We start from the raw sequence: 6,588 nt of genomic DNA, 5'->3' as shown, positions 1-6,588 counted from the left end.
ACATAAAACTTTGGTACAGGCCTATAACAGACACAAAACAAACAAACAAAATAAACAAACAAACGGAAGAAAACGTTTATCAACAAATGAGGTCATGGAAATGTAAAGGGGAAGGAATATAAAAAAGGCATAGGATTATTTGCATTTCATGCATTTTGTTCGTTTCCATGCAATACATCGCTAAAAATCCACAGAAGAATGTTCGAAACCTAGTAAGTGACGTGTTAAAAATTCAGATCAGCAGAGTGCATGTTTCAAGCAAACAGTAAAGAACATGATTACGAAACACCATTTCGTCTATTCTCCGATTTCCAAAAAACAGTCAATGATCGTTGGAATTAATGGAAGGTTGTTTTATTTACTGATCGTTAATTGCAAATCACCTATCATTTCCTTGATTTCTTTTAAATGGCAGCAAGCCAGACGGAATATTTTCACGGGGTGTTTAGGCACCAGTATGATCTTTAATCCGAGTAAGTTTTTGATAATAACTCGGTAGGTTACTTTTGGGGTAAATCCAACTGATCCAATTATGTCTTTAATTAAGTGTACAGTCTTCGATAACGATTTTATACTTCACATATTTTATATGAGTATATGTGCGTTGGCAAGATGTGCCGTGAATGAGGAATTAGGATCCTGGCGTGACCATGACTCCGATAAAAAATACACTCGATCAAGTATAGGCCAAGAAACTATCATCAAATAGGCCTACCGAGACTGCATAAGCATAATAAGATTGAAAGTGTAATTGATAAACAATAATAATGGGCTCTCGAAAGGTTTCAGACTCATTTTTACCTCAGCACTGCGATTTATGAACGAGCACAATAGTCATAGCGGCACCACTTCCACCTAAAATGTATATGCATGGAAATGTATAGGTAGGCCTATGAAAAGAACTTGGTTTCTTTTCTATTTTTAACTACTGAAACCAAGTTTCAAGATCATCAACCGATACAAACTCGATGATTTTGTAAAACCAATATATGGATCCAATCTATGGATAAGAATTAAGACCAAATAAAAGAGAACATTTTTCACTTTTGCCCTTTCATTTCTTCAAAAGTAGCCCTTAATCTAGACCATCGGTTCACTATTGGCTGCAGCATTGTCGGATGTTTGAATTCAGAAGGGGGGGGGGCAAGGAAGTTTCGAAAGGTATTACCACAATGTTTGTCTCTTCGAAACCACTTTAAACAACGGGGATATGCGTTGCTGAAAATGAGAGTTGGGATTGCATACATGAACGAGGGATGTGACTCATTGAACTCCGTCAAAGAAAAAGTTTAAGATACTAACCAGCGCCTGCATGTATAAAAACTTTGGTCCTGACAAACTTCGCAACGGACCAGATCACAGCAGACTTTCCGACATTATACTTTATAGGCCTGAAATAAGAAAGAATTCCATACCTGGACATCGCTTGACACTCTGAAACTCGGGTCTGAACAATTCTAAGTGTTTTTTTAGTAAATGCTTCAATATTTCCCAGCTTAAATTTGGACATGTTATCGCTTTTCTGATGGCTGATAGGTCACTGCATGCAGCGGAAAATCAGAGCATGTGTGGATTTTTCACTGAAATGTACGGGCGGTTCGTGGACGGTCGACAGTGACGTAGATAAAGGTAATGGCGCTGCGAAAAATGCGAAGTAAACTGAAGCGTTGCATGTTTGTTTTTGACCGCTGGTTTTTTACGCATGCTTACACTAATTATGAGTTGCTGAAATAATACTGTAACCAGAAAACTCGACTCACCAAATCTCAGAAATAAGACAAACTTCTGGACTTCTTCTCAACCGGAAGGATCGAGAAGTGTGGATTTCACACAAGTCACTACTCCCACTGCAACCAACTCGCCACGGCTACTGGCATCGAAACCCTAATTTTCACAGGAACACTTCCTCATACACCGTATAAGGGAGATACCGATATTTATTCGACGAGTCCTTATATTTCAGCGGATTGAAAGGCTTTGGCAAAATGCTCAGTCACCCGTGACTCTGAGCTTGGCTTTTATGGTCGTGGATTTTGAATAACAATAACTGTTCATGCTCTGGGAAAGGAGGCATAATTTTTATGCGCATGTGAAGCGGAAGAAAATTTACGGGAAATAAAGGTGGACGGCACGGCATCTTATGGTTTTCTGTCCGAGTCATGCAAGACATGCAAATCTACCCACACAATATTACTTTTATAACGCAAATTTAAAATAACTTGGTTCAAATGTGTCCAACCAACCAAGCCGAGTGGTTGGACACATATTAATTAATTTTTGGGTATTTCAACCAATGATTGGTTATAACCAATATGTTTTCATAGACTGTCTTTTAAAAGCCACCAAAACTTAGTCCTAAGTTCAGGGCGAGAAAGAATATATTATTCAATTAAAGTTACGTTCCCCGCGTACTCTCCTTAGGCGAAGTAAAAAAAAAACACGTTTCTCGTCCCAGCCCGCTTCCTTTTTGGAGGCCACCTGGATATTTTTATTATTTTTTATTTTTGAAAAATGCAGTGAAAAAAAAGAGCCTCTTCAACATATTTGATTTATTTTCTATTAATACATGAACTTGTACGCATTAGGCCTATGAACAAAATCCCCTTCTTTTCCCGCCTTTATTAGACGTCCGCAGAATTCGAGGAAGACTCGCTTTACGCGCAGACAGGCTCCCGGACGCGGTCCATACATCATCGGTACTGATTGTCATGGGCAGCCATTCATTCAAAATTGTAAAGAATAACTATAGGGCCTAAAGCCTGGTTCATACTTCACGCGAAAGCGAAAGCGAAGCGAAATTCCTGACGTCAACAATACATTCGAAGCGCGTCCACCATTGTTGACGACATGAATTTCGCTTCGCACTTGCTTTCGCGTGAAGTATGAACCGGGCTTAAGCATGCATTGGCCGATTTTTTTCGTTCATTCAAAAGAACGCACTATGTACAGGCCTAACTTTTGTACTGCTAGAAAAAAACCCCAATTTATTCAGGCGCAACGCTGCGTGTTTAAAATATATTTCCGGGTTCACTATATTCTGTTACTACGAAAATGCAATATTTACCTCGAGAATCAAGGACGTCAATCGCTTTTCAAAAGTCGAGGGGGAGGGGGGGGGAGTGGGGGAGGGGGAAGTGGGGAGGGGGATGGACATCACATTACACTCTGGGCACTCTTCAGGAAATATATATCGCGCTTACATCAAAACGGCGCATTTTAAAAGCTTTGTATTTTGTTTCTCCACAGTGCTATTGAATACATTTTGGTTGTTAGGACGTTCGACAAATACCATTAAATTCGCATTTTTCCCCTCATTTCTCATGACGAAAAAGTGGTGGGATGATTAAATAGCCCATCCCCGGTCAAATAATGAGAGATATATCGTCGCTGTGTTCACGAAGTGCATGACAAAAACCTCGAAAATCGATAATTGTTCGATTTTGAGTTTAACTAGACTTTTTATTATAGGTGTCTCAAGGAACAATTTTGACCAAGTTTCAAAGCGAAATATTGTTTACTTTCTTAAATATTGTAAACAAACATTGGACAAAAAGCCTGAAATCCGTGTTTTTCGTTTTTACGAAGTGTAAACAAGTGTAAATTGTTCTCACGAAGTGACAAAAAGTCACCTCGTGAGCAGGGCCAGAGGAATTATACATTGGTCTACACGCGGCAGCATGAAAATTTTGGATTATAGACGTTCTGTGGCCTTTGTTATAGAAGCCAGGGTCTATATTGTGTGAACAGAATCGCTGATTAATTATGCAAGACAACCACCTCTTGAACCCGAGATTTTGACCAATCAGCGGGCGCTTTCCATGCAATCTTCTACTTTCAACCATCCGTCTGAATTATTCATCCATGATTCACAGTACAATATTTGTTTCGGGCCTCTTCTTTTGCATATTAATACTTTAAACAAATATGATCATATTTTTTTATAACACCTCACCCACAAATTCCGTATGTTGATTGGCCGAGAGCGAGTCACATGGTATTCGCTCTTTTTGCTAAAAAAAAAAAGCACTTATACCCGTAGCAACCAAAGTACTATATACCTGTAGCAACCAAGCTTATGTAAATTGGAAAAGTGCAAGTAAATTTTCAACTATATTCGTATTCAAATAGAAGTACTGCCATTTATTTTAATTGTATTTAGATGTCATTATCAGTTATCACATCTAATCAATCAGAACCTGTGGGAGAGGTGTTATAAAACAAATATTGACTGCTTTATCTCGTGGTGAAGTAAAACTATAGCCTCCCTCGGTGATCCATGGAGCATTCTATTTTCTCTCGGCTTCGCCCCGGGACAAAAAGAATGCTTCATGGATCACCTCGGGAGGCTAGTTTTACTACACCACTCGAAGCAGTCAATATTTGTAGTTTTTGTTGCAAGATGGCAATAATACGTAAACAAACTTTTCTTCTTAATATTAATTACACCTAATTAAGTCATCCACAATTTTTCTTTCAACTACTAAACCATCAAAATACAAATGCATGTATTACCATTAAAGTATTCTGACAAAAACTATATGATTTGTCACCAACTTTGTGAAACAACATTATTTCAAAATTCTCCATGCAATCTTAATTTAAAGGTATATCGTGATGCACAATCATTTTGCTTTTTATACCGCTCAAATACCAACTCAACGGGTACCACTTTACAAGAAAATAGTGACAAATCATTCAAGGCTTTTAAAATCACAAAACACGATTTTATCAAATTAAAGCATTCCTTATTCCAAAAATCAGTCAATTGACTGATTGTTGGAAATCACTACATTTCTTGATTACTTCGAAATGACAGCAAGCCAACTTTGTTGGAATTAATTCACTGGGTGTTTAGTTTCAGTACAATTATTTTATCCAAGTAAGCGCGGTTTGATAATCTGTAGGTTGCTTTTGGGATAAATATTAATGCAAATGATTCTATGCCTTTAAGCAACAAATAGCGTACCAAAAGAATAATGACTCCATCTATATAATTTTTTTTCCTTTATAAAAAAAACAAAACAATTGTGGGAAAATAGCAACTATATACAAATTTCAAGTGTTTTGGCAATTGTGCTACATGACACATAAGTATAAACGTTCTTGGTATAATTAAAAAATCGTGGAGTGCTCTTAGCCAGATCCTTCTTTTGTGTCATTTTCACATTTATAAGATGAAGATGAATGATAGCAGACCATCCCTTGCACTACTGAAACGTTATTTTACTTTGGAGAAGTACATCTCGATTACAAATGGATTTATTGCCAAATTTCATACAAAATGGGACTCCTTTGAAGTACTGCGTCAAAATTGACTTTATATTTCCCAATGCGTTATATAGGTCAGATTATTTTGTGACATCGCCTTGGTTTTTCAAGTAGTTTTGTATAGCTGAGAAGTTGCTTTGAGGTTGAATGAAATATTTCCTCCGGGGGAAAAAAGAAAATGAAAAAAAATTAACGTTCTTGCTACTCCAAAAGCGACTAAATATTTACAATTTTCAGCTCAAGTGACTATTTGGTGTTTAAAGGGAAAATACAACATTTGCAAACATCGAAAAATAAAACTACCAAGTTGTTACGAAATACCTTACTAGGATGTTGGTAAATGACAGTCTAAAGCATCCTGTAAAATTAGGGCACCTATTGTGAAGTTATTTTCAAGAAAAATTGTACTTTTGTATACATTTCCAACGGTGGTCGGCCGACCACCGTTGGAAAAACCTAACTGTTTTTCAACTACTAATCCAAATTTACCGGTTTTTTTTTTCGTTTCCAGCATTTTCTTAGTTTTCCAGCATTTTCGAACACAAAACTTCAAACATGTCAGTGTAACAATATTTGATCTATTATACTAACCCCCCAAATAGTTCATTTCTGAAAATTACAGCAAAAGCCAATAATGTACATTCCTTTTAATCCGAGTATAATGTACTTACTAAATCCTGTTGACATTTCCATGTTAGCCATAGACAAAAGCGTTTAATTAAAATGGCCATGTAATGAAATATTCAATGCAGTACATACACCCTTGTGTCTCTATTGACCTATGGCCGTTTTCGAGTTAGCCACGCCCCTTAGACAACCCGTTGGAATTTTTTGTACACTAACTTTTGTTTGTCTCAGACGTTGCGCGTTGGATTGACTTGACAAAGTTGATTTTTTTATCATTATTAATATCAAATTTTCAACTTATATGTGTCCGGCAAAAAAAAAAAATATTTGGTCTCTGGTCAGACCAAACTTCCGGAATTGATTTTGGCCTTTTTGTTTTTATTTTGGAAGCTTGGATTGTACAGACAAGGTGGGTACTATTTTGCTTTTGTTGTGTCCTCATATACATTGGGGACCTCCATAATTTGCCTTGGTGCAATTTCCCCATTCCTTGGTACACAATTTTGAGGAGGTGCAGCAATAGAGGGCGCTGCTGTAGCTACTGCGGCCAATTTGAAGAAAAAAAAGGTTGACGCGCATGATTAACATCGACGCGCGCGCTGACCAGAGACCGACTTATTATTTTTTTTTGGCCTTATTCCAATATCTGCAACTCCCTGCAAAACTGTTTGTTTTGGGCACAAACAAACCTGA

Source organism: Patiria miniata, unplaced genomic scaffold (assembly GCF_015706575.1).
Source record: "Patiria miniata isolate m_02_andy unplaced genomic scaffold, ASM1570657v1 HiC_scaffold_16, whole genome shotgun sequence".
Lineage (NCBI taxonomy): Eukaryota > Metazoa > Echinodermata > Asteroidea > Valvatida > Asterinidae > Patiria > Patiria miniata.
The sequence above is the reverse complement of the archived record's forward strand: the minus strand, read 5'-3'. Positions refer to the sequence as shown.